Below are 16,128 nucleotides of genomic sequence, written 5' to 3' on the forward strand. Positions count from 1 at the left end.
ATAATAAGACCTACTTCAGTCTGTCCGTCCGTTCAGAAATTCTATGTCCACAAATTTTCCGACAATTATGATTTCCTGTTAGGTCGAAAGTATTTAGAAGATACAAAAGCTAAGATAAACTATGATAATAATACAGTAATTTTAGGCTCAAAAACATTTAAATTTTTGTATGGAGAAAAGAAGGGCGAGACCGCATCCAAATGCCTCGACCCACAGCAAAAGATTGATTCTTTCCCAGTGGAGAAAATCAATCCAAAGATCCAAAAGGTTAGGACAAAAGGTTAGGACCACATCTAAAGGCCTTAAACCAAAGCGTCAACAACAAAAGAAGGAGGCCGCATCATCTAAATGCCTCATTTCAAATGTTGTTAGTGACACAGTGGACAATGATGTAACACATCTCGATCCCATGTCCGTTGACGACGATATAGTCAACTTCGCGATTAACAATGAGTAACGCGGATGTAACGAGTATAGACTCGAACATTTAAATGTAGAGGAAGTTGAATTTTTAAAGAAGGTCCTATACGAATATAGAGACATTCAGTACAAAGAGGTCGAAAATTTGACCTTCACAAGTACTATTAAACATGTCATCCAAACTCAACATGAAGATCCAATGTACCGTAAACCCTACAAGTAACCCCAAAGCGTTGAGCAAGAAGTCAGCAAACAAATCAAAGAAATTATAGAACAAGGGATTGTTCGCAAATCAAAATCCCCTTACTGTTCTCTTATGTGGGTGGTCCCCAAGAAGGCAGACGCCTCTGGAAAACAAAAATTCAGGTTGGTAGTCGATTACAGGAATCTAAATGAGATAACTGTTAATGACAAATTTCCCATTCCCCGAATGGATGAGATATTGGACAAATTGGGTAGATGCCAATATTTTACAACAATAGATCTAGCTAAAGGTTTTCACCAAATACAGATGGATGAAAATTCTATTGCAAAAACTGCTTTTTCCACTAAGCATGGGCACTATGAATATACTCGTATGCCCTTTGGTCTAAAAAATGCTCCAGCTACTTTTCAGAGATGTATGAATAATCTTCTGGAAGATTAGATCTACAAAGATTGTTTAGTTTATTAAGACGATATTATTGTTTATTTCACTTCATTGGAAGACACACATTTTATCTCTAAAGAAAGTCTTTGAGAAATTGCAGCTAGATAAATGTGGATTCATGAAGAAAGAAACTGAATTCCTAGGACACGTTGTCACAACAAACGGCATCAAACCTAACCCAAACAAAACCAAAGCGATCACAAACTTTTCATTACCTAAGACACCTAAACAAATAAAATCATTTTTGGGATTATGTGGATTCTATCGCAAGTTTATTCCTAACTTTGCAAAAATAGTTAAACCCATGACCCTCAAACTAAATAAAGGTGCTATAATAGATATGAAATGCAAAAACTACATCGAATCATCTGTAAGACTAAAGGTTTTGATAACATCAGACCCGATATTAATCTACCCTGATTTTTCAAAGCCCTTTTCTCTAACAACTGACGCAAGTAATGTAGCTATTGGTGCAGTGATATCACAGAACCATAAGCCCGTTTGTTATTCCAGCAGAACGCTGAACGAACACGAAATAAACTATGCTACTATTGAAAAAGAATTGTTAGCTATAGTTTGGGCGACAAAATATTTCAGGTCATACTTATTTGGCAGGCCATTTGAAATAATGAGTGATCACAAGCCATTAGTATGGCTCAATAATATCATAGAACCGAAAATGAAACTACAAAGGTGGAAAATCAAACTTAATGAATTTGATTATAAAATAAAATATCTTCCAGGCAAAGAAAATTTTGTCGCGGATGCTCTTTCCCGCACAAAGATAGAAGAAGTCATGGTTGGCGAAGTCGCATACAGCGCAAACGCAACTATATATAGTGCCAATGAAGACAATTTGAATTATATATCCATAACAGAAAGACCAATCAACTTCTTCTCTAGACAAATAGAGATAGAAAAAGGCGACAGTGACACAAGAAGTTTAAGCCATTTCTTTCAAAAATTAAAGATTAAAATAATCTATAAAGAGATGACAGTTGAATTCGCCAAAAACCTCATTAAGGAATATGTGTGTAACAAGAAAAGTGCAATTTACTAATAATGATGAAGATTTTCTGATTTTTCAGAGGGCATTTACTGAAATAATAAACCCTATCAATTTCACAAAACCATTGAGATGTAACACCAAGCTAATTGACATACTAACTTATGCGGAATTTAAGGACTTAATCCTAAAGAAACAACAGGAACTTTTACACCCAGGTATAGAAAAAACCGTTAATTGGTTTAAGGAAAAATACTATTACCCTGATAGTCAAAAGCTAATCCAAAATATTATCAATGAATGTGAAATCTGTAATCTGGCAAAAACAGAACATCGAGACACAAAACTGACATACGAAACAACACCCGAAATATTTAACACAAGGGAAAAATACGTGATAGATTTTTATCTCACGGGAAACCAAATCTTCCTATCTTGTATTGATATTTATTCGAAATTTGCCTCACTAGTAGAAGTAAAAAGTAGAGATTGGCTAGAAGCAAAAAGAGCCATTACCAAAATATTCAATGATATGGGAAAGCCACAGGAAATTAAAGCAGACAAAGATTCAGCTTTTATGTGCATAGCTTTGCAAAACTGGTTAAGATCTGAAGGTGTTGAAATTTCTGTAACAACTAGTAAAAATGGTGTATCCGATATAGAAAGATTTCATAAGACCGTAAACGAAAAACTAAGAATCATTGGAAACGAACAAAATATTGAAGATAGGTGTACAAAATTCGAAACAATATTATACGTATACAATCACAAAACCAAACATAATAGTACTAAACGATATCCAGCGAACATTTTTCTATATGCAGGTAGTCCAGACTTTAACGTACAACAAAACAAAATTGATAAGATAGAATACCTTAATAAGAATAGGCATGATTTTGAAGTTGACATAAAATATAGACAGGCTTCACTTGTAAAGAGTAAAATCACTAATCCATTTAAAAAGACAGGAAAAATTGAACAAGTGGACAGTAAACATTTTGAAGAGACAAACCGCGGCAGGAAAATCGTTCATTATAAATCAAAGTTTAAGAAACAGAAAAAGTTTAATAAGAGTAAATACGATAATTCCAGACCAACCAGTGAAGAGCAAGATAAACAGCACATTCCTAATAATGCTTAGTTGCATATTATCATTTATCACCTTGGTTAAATGCAGCAATATCGAAGTAAACCCAATAACAATGGAACAATGGAAATTCCAACCAGCTACGAATACCATTATTTGAGTATAAACATAACAAAGACAATGCCTATGTTCGAAAACCTAGTAACTGAAGCAAATGATTATCCCAATGTACCACAGATACAATATTTAGTCGATTAACTAAAACGGGAAATAGATGGCTTAAGAATTATTCAGCGAAGCAAAAGAGGTCTTTTAAACGTAGTAGGAAAAGCTTATAAATACTTATTCGGTACATTAGATGAAGACGGCAAGCAAGAGCTAGAAGAAAAAAATTAATAACATGTCAGAAGACTCCGTGAAAACCCATGATCTAAATATGATCGTCGACATAATCAACAGCGGTATTGACATAATTTATAAGCTCAAGTTAGAAAAAGAACAAAACCAACAAATTGCGATGCTTATATTCAACCTACAACAGTTCACAGAATACATAGAAGATATAGAGTTAGGTGTGCAATTAACTAGACTAGGAATCTTTAACCCAAAATTTCTAAAAAACGATTATTTGAAACACGTTAATTCGGAAAAAATGCTAAAGATAAAAACATCAACTTGGCTCAAGACAGACACGAACGAAATTTTGATTATTTCCCACGTTCCTAGCGAGGTCACTAAAGTTCCGATATTTCAAATAGTTCCGTACCCAGATGAACATAACTATATTCTAACCGAGCAAATATTCGATAAATTTTATTTGTTTAATAACCAAGTGTTTTATAAAGATACAGATAAAGTAATATTCGACAATTGTATTGTTGGACTTATCAAACAAGAGCAAACTCAGTGTAAATACATACATACCCACAGAAATTTCCAAATAAATTATATAGAACCAAATATACTTTTAACATGGAATATTCCTGAAACAGTTGCCAACTAAGATTGTACAAACAACAAAATATTAATTTCAGGAAACAACATCATTAAAATTAAAAATTTTACTATTTGTAATTGTACAAATAGATGAGTTCCTAATTTCTAATAATCTAGCAGATTTTACACACACGATTTATATCATAGAACCAATAAATAACTTACAAACAAAAGAAATGATAAAATCCCATGTAAAACACTATAACTTTTTTTAAATTATGTGCATAACAACTTTTGTCATCATAATAATTAGTTTGTCTCTGTATGTAGCATATAAGCTTAAAAATATACCTAAGAAAATTATTGTCAAATATTGTAAACAAAAAGAAGAACATCCGCACTTAGAAACTAATGTCAATGAAAATATTCAACTAGGAAACAATATTATGCTATATCCAAATTTAACGACCTGAGGACAGGCCAAATTCAAAGGTTGGGGGAGTGACATATCCATAAGTCCCTAAGACTTAAGCACATGCTTACACAGCACACCCAAATACACCCTATACTACTCCGGATGTACCTAATGGATTCCAGATAAGAATAATATGATCCTCGAGATTGGGTTGAGTGGAAAATTCCCAACTCCAAATAAGTCACCCACTGGTAGACTAAACATCCGTCCCGTAATTTAAACATTCCTTGCTTAAGCCCTCACCCCATCGTCATGTCCCCACGTTCAAAGCTAGATTTCAATGAACAAAACTATAAGAATCTAAGAGCAATTGTATCCAAGAGAAATCCAAAGACAATTAAAGTCAGCAACTCCAAAGCTCTTTCTCTTCACTTGATCAGATCCCTTAAGTCCAAAGTCCATATCAGAAAAGCTCGATACCGAGGCTTGAACGTCAATCAAATCAGAATAATTAGATGAGTTCAGTTTGAGACCTAATTGTAATCGGTCGGTGTTCTTCAACAAAATAAAAAATTGTAATCATTCAGTGAAATAAAATTATATTTTTTTCACATATGGGTATTGCAAATATTTAATTATATATATATGTAAGATTGTTTATTATTATTGTTTATTATTAATTTAATTATTAGTTTAATTCTAAATGCGGTAATTATATAAAGTATTCTTAGTTTGTGACCGAACGACTGCTGCTGAGAACTCGACTGCCTGCAACGCTGACTTCCACTCAACTCCCTGCTGCCTTGCGATCGTTCCTTCGATGACTGATTGTCGATAACTTCGATTTCCGACAATCATGTTGCTGCTCAACAGCGCTGCCAACCGGGTTGTTGCCAGCCTTCAGCCTTACTCCATGTTACATTCGGCCCTCCTGATCATCATCATCCGACCCGGATGACAATAGGTCTGCATTTTCGGCTATGTACTTCCACAACTTCATGTTGTCACAGCTGGTGGATGTGACATTGGGTCCTTCGACGTTTGCTGCTTTTTTAACGTCATATCTGCCATTGTCTTTGACTCCTGTGACTTCGTATGGACCTAAATACCCGCTTGCCATCTTGTGGCCAGCTACAAATTGGGTCCTTTTAATTGCAACCAGATCACCTGCTTTGTATTTGTATTCAGCTCGGCGCTTTTTGTCGTAATTGCGCTTGTAGTCCTTCTGCGCCTGCTCGATGTTGCGTTTTACCAGCTGTCTCATCTCATAGCGGTCCTCGTTGAATTGACAGACCACTTCTTCTTGGAGCAGTTCCAGTAACCGATCCTCAACTCGGGTGTACATCTTGGTGCCAAACATGACCTCAAATGGTGACAGCTTCAGTGATGAATGCACGTGACAGTTGATCGCCTTTTGTACCTCAGGCACATATTTGTACCACTTCGACGGTTCGTCTGAAGACAGCTTTGATATTATTGCCAAAATTAAACGATTTACTCGTTCTATCTGGCCGTTGCCTCTGGCCACTCCAGTAGTTGTGCAGACGTGTTCCACGTTATGGCTGCTCATAAATTGTTCGAACGCACCACTCGTAAAGGCCGTTCCTTTGTCGCTAACAATTCGCTTAGGGAAACCAAAAATGTTTGACCAGTCGGTCAGCCTCTTGACCACTTCTTCCTGTCCGGTTGATTTGGTTGGGAATAACCAGACAAACTTTGAAAACGCATCGACTGTTGCCAGAATGTATTTATACTGTTTGGCCGATGAATCCATTGGCCCCAAATGATCGATGTGTAGTGTGTGCAACGGTGCGTCTCCTTTATCTATGCAATTTAGATATCCCTCCTGCTTTCCCAACTTTTTGCTGTGGATGATACATTTTATACAGTTAGAAATTAGCTTTTTTACCTTGTATTCCAAATGAGGAATAAAAAATTGCTGCTGTATGCTATGCATCGTCTTTTGCAACGACAAATGGCCAACTTCATGTGCGCTTTGAATCACCTCCCTCTCCATTAGTGCAGGGACAACCAGTAGTTCATTGCCATTGACCATACTATACAACAGGCCACCTTTTAGCTTGTAGGGTTGGAATAGACGATCTTTTAGAATTTCCAGGATTGCTCTAATTGAATCATCGTTCTGCTGCGACTTTTTAATACGTGCTGTCAACTCGGATGTTATCATCATGCATGCTTGGGGATGGCGGCTTAAAAAATCAACGTGTCTCATTCTTTCTCCTGCACGATGTTCGGGTTGAAAATTAAAATCCTGCATATAGAGAATCCATGGGCCAACTTCTCTTGGGACATCTGCTTTTTTTGTTGTCTGTTTAAATGCGACACAGTCCGTGACGAGCTTGAAAGGGACTCCCAATAAATAGTGTCTGAACTTTTTCAGAGCTAAGTATGCGGCTTTTACTTCAAGGTAGTAACTATGACGATTTGATTCGGCTTTTGTAGTTTTTCTGCTCCAAAAGCAGACTGGGTGAAAACTGCCTTCGAACTTCTGCAATAAAACGGCTCCTAACCCGTCCTTAGAGGCATCTGTATGAAGTTCGGTTTCTGCTTCTCGTGAGTAGATCCTCAATACTGGTTCGTTTACCAGAATCTCTTTCAGCTTATTCACCGACTGCTGCTCTACTGGTCCAATGTTGAAAATGGCATCTTTTTTTAATAGGTCCGTCAGTGGTCTCGCAATTTGGGCGTATCCAGGTATGAATTTTCTGAAGAATCCTGTGAGACCCAGAAATCCTTGAACGGCTTTTACATTCTGAGGTGTTCCAAAGGAATTCATTGCTGATGTTTTCTCTTTTCCAGGGCATATTTGTCCACCTTCGATAATATGTCCCAGGAAATGAATTCGCCTCTGCATAAAGTTGCACTTCTTCCATTTTATTTTTAGACCAAATTCTGCAGCTCTCTTAAGTACCATTTCCGTCTTTTCCATGCATTCTTCTGGGGTAGCGGCATATACAATTATGTCATCCATATATAGCTGCATTATATTGGAATTGATTAGTTCTTGAAAAATAAATTGAACGAACCGTATAAACGCTGCTGGGGAATTCTTAAAACCAAAAGGCGCTTTGTTAAACTCGAATAAGCCTTCTCGGGTAACAAATGCTGTGTACGGCTTGCTGGCTTCTTCTACGGCCACATGAAAAAATCCGTTCTGTAAGTCCATGGTTGTAAACCATTTGGCACTCTGCAGTTTTTCAAGCACCTCCTCCATTATGGGTACCGGAAAACAATCCATCAGAACCATGGTGTTCAATTTTCTATAGTCCACGCAAACGCGTAGGGTACCATCCTTTTTCTTGACAACGACTATGCGACTGGCAACATTTGATGTAGATTTACGGACGATTGACTGCTCGACCCATTCCTCTACCTGCTTCTTTACAGCTATAGCTTCTTCTTCAGATAGTCGGGTGTGTCCATGGCGAAAGGGTTTAATCACGCCATCAGGAATAATTTTGAGTTCGACTGGACATTGCTTTATCTGCTTGGGTGGTGTTTCGTATGTTCTCTCTATCATGCGTTCAACGTCTTCTCGGTATTGTGGTGCAACTGTAAAAGAAGATTCTTCACAAATATTAACCATTTGGGAATACTCAACCGCTTGTTTTTTATCTGCTTCCAGGTCAAGAAAAGTATAGCCTTCTGCACTACAGATAAGACAAAACTTGCTGATAAAATCGTGTCCCACTATTCCATCGCAACTGAATTTAGAATCGTGGACGACTAAAACGTTGTGGCTTGCTTCCACCTGGTCGGTCTTGATTAATGCTCTGAAGCATCCAATCGGCTGTGTTGAGGCATTTCCCAAACCTCGCAATACTGTTGCAGTGCGGTTTAAATCAACATCTTTCATCTTCTTGAATATAGCTTCTTTAATTATGGTCACATCTGATCCTGTGTCCACCAGACAGTTGATGATAATCCCATTTATGATTACTGGCTTTGTTCGTGCACTATCAACGTGAATGCGCATGCTGTTTACTTTTTCCGGACACTTGCTTGAGATATGGCCCTCTTGATTACAGCTGAAACATTTGGTAGGAAGTGTACAATCCTTTCGTTTGTGTTCCCTCGAACCACAGTTGAAGCAGTGATCTGCTTTTACACCTTGTGTAATTTGCTTTGGTTTTGGTTGAATATTCGGCTTGTCAACAATATTCAGACTCTCGTAGATTTCGAATTCTTGCTTTAATTCCTTAAGAGTTTTACAACGGAGCATAGCACCCTTATACTCCTTTTTAATGTCGAGGCCGTTTACGATATGAGTTATCAAAGCAGCTGTTTCAACTTCACCTAAGGCTGCTATTTTCTTCATTTGTAACAAATAGTCGTGTAGAGTTTCCTCCCTCTTCTTCTTCCTGTCTTGCAACTTTTTGTGAATAACGGCGCTATTATAGCTGCCTGAAAATTCTTCAATTAGTAACTCTTTGAGTTCAGTGTATCCACTGACACATTCAGATTCTAAGAAAAGTTCTGCTGATCCAATCATCTTACTTCTGGCTTGAACATATTTTTGTTTCTCCGAAAGTTCATATGCCTCGGCATTTTTCTCAAAAATTTCAAACCATTTTTTAATAGGAATTGATTTGCCATCACAGTCACTTACAACTTTTTCAAATTTTTCTGCAGCGATAATTACTTGCCCCTCTTGTTTAGATTTTGCCAACATGCTCTGGGTTAGAGTATTCATCATTTGTTCAAATTTCTCTTCGACTTTAGCACTAGCGTCTTTATTCTGCTTCTTTGCCTCTGCTTCTCCTACAGGCGCCAACTTTTGATCTTCTTCGTTCATTTTTTCTTTTCTGCTTTCGTCCTCGCTTTCGTTCTCTAGAATTGCTTGTATTTGGTCGGTGTTAAGTTTTTTATTTGTAGGTGGTGTACGTGTGAACATTCCGCGACAAGGCACTAACACCAGCAAACAACGACAATGTTCTAACGGCGCGACGGTAGTCGATTTTGCAGACGGCGCCACCGGTTAAAAGACAAATTTTGATTTTCGTTAGAAACGAATTTCACCACCTTTGCAATTTAATTGTTTTAAATTCCACAACAGCAAAACGACTTGAGTCTGTATGAGTTCAACCGATTTTTTCAACTTTCAATGCAGTAGACGTAGCCATAACTTTACAACTTTAAAGACTAAATCCACGCACACGACAATTTCAACTTTATCAGTTCTCTCTAGCAGCTTTCCCGACTTTTACCGACTTGTGTTCAAACAAAATCTGTACAACTGATTTTTCCAACTTTAAATGCAATAGATATAGCCACAACTTTACAACTTTTAAAGACTATACCCACGCACACAACAATGTCTTTTTTCATTAAACAACTGCACCTTCATATAACCGATTTAGGACTGGACGAGCCCCCATGTAAGATTGTTTATTATTATTGTTTATTATTAATTTAATTATTAGTTTAATTCTAAATGCGGTAATTATATAAAGTATTCTTAGTTTGTGACCGAACGACTGCTGCTGAGAACTCGACTGCCTGCAACGCTGACTTCCACTCAACTCCCTGCTGCCTTGCGATCGTTCCTTCGATGACTGATTGTCGATAACTTCGATTTCCGACAATCATGTTGCTGCTCAACAGCGCTGCCAACCGGGTTGTTGCCAGCCTTCAGCCTTACTCCATGTTACATATATATACAAATATAAATAAATAAAATTAAAATTTGTATACAGCGATGTCGTTTCCTTCGGCAAAATCAAGTAAGCATGTATGTGTTTGTGTTGCGCCGCTTGTAAAACCCTCGCAACGTCGACGCATCACTATACATTGGCTTCCGCCAAGAACTGATGTCGCTGAAGCCGTGTTCGCTTGTACACTGTTGAATTTTGAAATTAAAAAAAAGCAACAACATTAATTCAAGAAATATATAATATATATTTATATAAAAAAAAAATAAAAAAAAAAAATAAGAGAAAACAACAAACAGAAAACAACAAAACAATCCACAAACAACTTAACGTCTGTTGTCACATGTTCACAACTTACAACTTTTGTAATAAAGAGATTTATTCTCATTTCATACCCTAAACTGATCAGTTGTTTTTTTGAAAGCTTTCCTCCCTCGTCCACAGGATTGTAACTAGCGCGAAGGTCGAATAATTCCGTCTTTTACAAAGCTTTTGTCTCTTCATTTACAAAATCTGCTACGCTCATGGCGTATGGATAATGTCTTGAGTATACCGGTTCGTCATCTTCCGACCGTATGGTAGCAATAATATTGGTGTTAAATGGCAGTGGTCTTTTCTGGGTCTGCACCCAATCGGTCTTTAAACATTGTGTGGAATTTGTCGCCTATCTGGTTTGGTATTACGGTGTCTTTATATCAGAGAAATTAACGCTATTAAATTTTACAAATTTAATTGGTTCGACTGAGTATTCGATTTTTAATATTTTATTTTTTAAGTCCAATGTTGCATTCATCTGCGTTAGTGTGTCAAATCCTAATATAGCGTCAAAGCTTGAGAGGTCCGGTAAAATGAAGAAGGGAACAGTCTTGTTGAAAAGTTCAACAATACATTTATATTTCATCGTGTTGTAACCACGAAGAGACACTGAAAACTGAAGACTGAAAATTCTTGAGGTACCGGCGTTATGTACTTAAGTTCTGTGAGGGGCTGTATATAGTTTTTTGAAGAGCCGGTGTCGATTAAGTTTTTAATGTTTTTATCCCTGCTATTTCTTTCTTTCTATAAATGGTAGCAATGACCTGTGGCTAAAAAATGCACTTTGTCATAAATTGTATGTTCGTTCGTCAACAGCTGCTGCTGCCCCTTGTCCCTAATCATTTTCATCTGACTCCAGTAGATCATCTTCTTGGTCTAAATGGTTCACTCTTTGATGTTTCGGTCCTGTAAGCGTGGTCCTTTTGTATGTTCATAGTCAATTTGTGCCTGAACAGGCCTTGGGGTGTGTTTTTGTTGCTGTTGAGTTGACCAAACATTTTGAAGTTGGTGTAAGTTACTCTGGTTCAAAAATACATCTAAGTCAACTTATAAGTGCAGCAGCAAAAATCAAAACAATAACAAACTCCAGAAGACAAAAACGTGAAAACATTATATACTCTATCGAAATAAAACTAAAACAAAATACAAAATGGAACCACCTAATATTGCCGCACCACAACTCGTAACCCTAAACAAAATCAACCTAAGTGAAGCGCGAAGACAACTCAAAAAAATTTTCCCTTTTAATGGAGATCCCTCAGCGCTTTATACGTTCATTAGTTTTAGTTCATTAGTTTTTTAGAGTGGATTACATCCTAGAACTCTACCCAACTAACGACCTGCGTCAACAACGCATTCTACTCGGAGCTGTGGATCGAAACATAGATGGACAAGTAATAAGATCATTGGGACTAACAAACAACGAGGACTGGCACACCTTGAGGTCAAGGTTAATTGGTAAATACAACAGCCAAATTACAAACTTCTGAGAGAGACACCATACAAAGGAAATTTACGAACATTCTGCGAGGAAGCTGAAAGTCAACTTCAACTCTTAATATCTAAACTACATCTAGAAGGTAATAATGCACTTTATTAAGATACTAATATTAAAATTACCAACTAATTTGTTCTATATTTTGGCTCATCATGAAATTCTTGATTTGAAACCCCAATTAACAAAGAACAAAATGCGGGGATTTATGAAGAACACGCAAATGCTTATACAAAACAAAATTTCGAAAAAATATTAAAACTAATATTGAAAATTATACTCCCCATGCAAGTACAAGCAAAATGAATCCAAACATTAAAACTCACTATCAATCCAGATATCCAACAACCATTACAGCCTTTTCCTAATCCATACCAATATCCACCCATTCAAACTAAGCAACGACAAATGTTTAGCAGACCACCCATGAGACCTCTACAAAATCCATTCGGTGCAACTATATTTGACAACCCACAACATAATTTTAATAGGAATCCATTTCCACAAACGCAACAAACTATAACCAAGTCAAGAGTTCCTTGACTACAATCAATACCAAACCCAGGTTGACAGTAATCACCAATACATAGAAATTACATGCAAAGGTCATAAATACAATGCCTCATTGACACAGGATCGACGGTTAACATGATGAGAGAAAATTTGTTTTGTTTGTTTGCAACAAAACTCCTCAAACCTCAACGCCTGCATGGGCTCCACGGATCCCAACAAGGTGGTGGAGAAAATTCGCAAAGAGGTCTCCACCCAGAAGGAGGCCACGAATGGAGAGGCACGCGGCCGAGTTCCACCCGGCGGATTCTGGTAGAGAAGGTGTGCCCGGTAGCAGAAGCTGCTGACAAGCATTTAATGACTCACCATCACATCCTCAGACCGACATAAGAATCAAAAAACTATAAATATACATAACTCGCTTATAACATACGTATACACCTATATTTAGAGGCGCATTACCTATATTAACCTGCTGATCAGCCGAAGATGAAGGGAAACTGATTATATTTTGCCTAGCAGAATTCCAAGTCGTTCTTCCTTTCGTCCTTTCATTTCCATGTCCCACATTTGTTCTATTGTCTTAGTAACAGGTTTAACATGTCTAACGAAATTGTTGAAATTAAGTAACTCGTGATTCCGCCTCACAAATACGGATGATATGGATTGACTGTGCTAAAATCTACCACCTACTAAGCCTAATTTAGCATTTGTGTCCAATCGAATCTTCTTATAGTCTGTACAATTTGTCCAAACGAATACCAATATAACCATAGATAAAAAAAAAAAAAAGAAGTAAAAAATTAGGTACAAGAAATGTTTTTGCAAGGTTTTATTAGAGAAAGTAATTCACCATATAATAGCCCCACTTGGGTAGTATCAAAAAAAACTCGACGCTTCGGGTGAACAGAAGTACAGAGTTGTAAATGACTTTAGAAAGTTGAATGAAATAACAATTCCAGAAAGATATCCAATGCCAAACATTGACGAAATACTCGGTAAACTAGGACAGTGTCAATATTTTACAACAATAGATCTAGCGAAAGGCTTCCGCCAAATAGAAATGGACCCAGACTCAATTCAGAAAACTGCATTCTCCACCAAGAGCGGACCTTACGAATACGTTCGGATGCCATTTGGTCTCAGAAACGCACCCGCAACATTTCACTGCTCTACGAGCATTGTTTAGTTTACTTAGATGACATAATTGTTTTTTCTTCATCGCTTGATGAATATCTAAATTCATTACAATCGGTTTTTAATAAGTTGTCCGAAGCAAATTTAAAATTGCAATTAAGCAAATGCGAATTCTTAAAAAAAGAAGCCACTTGGTCATATTGTAACTCCGAATGGAATTAAACCAAACCCTCTTAAAGTAAAATCTATAGTTTCGTACCCAATTCCAACTAAAGTAAAAGAGATCAGAGCATTTCTTGGACTAACCCGTTATTACCGCAAATTTATCCCTAATTACGCTGATATAGCAAAACCTCTGATACAATGTCTTAAAAAAGGAATGAAAATAGACACAAAAAATCCAAATTATTTAGATGCATTTGAGGAACTAAAAGCCTTGATAATAAGCGAACCGATTTTACAACTCCCCGATTATGAAAAAAAAATTTCCTTACCACAGATGCTAGTAAAGTGGTCATCCAATATCTTTCATTAGCAGAACACTAAATGAACACGAATTAAATTACAGTGCGATAGACAAGGAATTCCTCGCCATAGTGTGGGCTAAAACTTTTCGCCTCTACTTACTTGGACTACAATTTGAAATAGCTAGCGACCATCAACCTCTTAGGTGGATACATACATTAAAAGAACCAAATTCTAAACTCCAAAGATGGAGAACAAAATTACAAGAATTTCAGTTTACTATCGACTATATTAAAGGCAAACAAAACGTAGTTGCTCATGCATTATCAGGAATCAAAATTGTAGAGAATCATTATAGCAAAGTAACTCAACATAGTGGAGAGAAAGACAATAGTGAGTTTATTCATTTAACAGAAAAACCAATAAATATTTTTAAAAAACAAATCAAATTCGTTAAAACAGATCAAAATAAAGTAGAAATCAATTACTACAATCTTCTACGATAAAATGAGAAAGAGCAAAGAAATTTTTGCTTTAACATTTCATTTACAAATACATCATCTGAATTTATACAAGCAGCACATAAAGATATCATTAATACCAATTACATAAAGATGATTCGTAGTCTCATCTTATTAAAATTTGTGCATTCATATGCAGAATTCAAAACAATCACATTGCAATCACAACTCTGAAAAACTCTTGCACCCAGGTATCTAAAAAATTACAATGTTATTTAAAGGAAGCCATATTTTCCAAATTGTCTAATTATATAATTTTCTAATTCAAAACATAATAAATGAATGCAACTTGTGTAACTTGACCAAGACAGAACACAGAAATACGAAAATGCCTTTTTAAAATTACACCGAATCCTTAACACTGCACAGTGGTTCCCATTGTATGGGGAAAGCGCTCACCAAAACTAATTTGTCACTGTCTTTTGCTTGTTAGCCAAACGAGACAATAAACTCGACTGGTGCCGAGAGGGCCAAAATGTGTGTGTGTGTGGGCCACGCTTTTGTGGCTTACCACTGTGGGACCAGTATGGGACCGCCATAACGGGACCAGTACGGGACCGCCATAACGGGACCAGTACGGGACCAGTACCGGACCGCCAGTACGGGACCAGTACGGGACCAGTACGGGACCAGTACGGGACCAGTACGGGACCAGTACGGGACCAGTACGGGACCAGTACGGGACCAGTACGGGACCAGTACGGGACCGCCAGTACGGGACCAGTACGGGACCATAACGGGACCAGTACGGGACCAGTACGGGACCGCCAGTACGAACCAGTACGGGACCAGTACGGGAACGCCAGTACGGGACCAGTACGCCTTTTTTGCCACAAAAAGGTACCATTCAGCCTATAGTGCAGCGGGGACAGTGCTCATTATGCAAATTGCATGAAAATTCACATAAGCAGCTCACCAAAACTAATTTGTCACTGTCTTTTGCTTGTTAGCCAAACGAGCTAAAAAACTCGAATGGTGCTGAGAGGGCCAAAATGTGTGTGTGTGAGGGCCACGCTTTTGTGGCTTAGTAGTGTGGGACCAGTACCGGACCGCCAGTACGGGACCAGTACGGGACCGCCAGTACGGGACCAGTACGGGACCAGTACGGGACCAGTACGGGGACCAGTACGGGACCAGTACGGGACCAGTACGGGACGAGTACGGGACCAGTACGGGACGAGTACGGGACCATTACGGGACCAGTACGGGACCGCCAGTACGGGACCTCCAGTACGGGACCAGTACGGGACCAGTACGGGACCAGTACGGGACCAGTACGGGAGCGCCAGTACGGGAGCGCCAGTACGGCACCGCCAGTATGGGACCGCCAGTACGGGACCAGTACGGGACCAGTACGGGAACAGAACGGGACCAGTACGGGACCAGTACAGGACCAGTACGGGACCAGTACGGGACCAGTACGCGACCAGTACGGGACCATTACGGGACCACCAGTACGGGACCTCCAGTACGGGACCAGTACGGGACCAGTACGGCAAC

The sequence above is a fragment of the Drosophila mauritiana genome, chromosome 3R (genome assembly GCF_004382145.1).
Source record: "Drosophila mauritiana strain mau12 chromosome 3R, ASM438214v1, whole genome shotgun sequence".
Taxonomy (NCBI): domain Eukaryota; kingdom Metazoa; phylum Arthropoda; class Insecta; order Diptera; family Drosophilidae; genus Drosophila; species Drosophila mauritiana.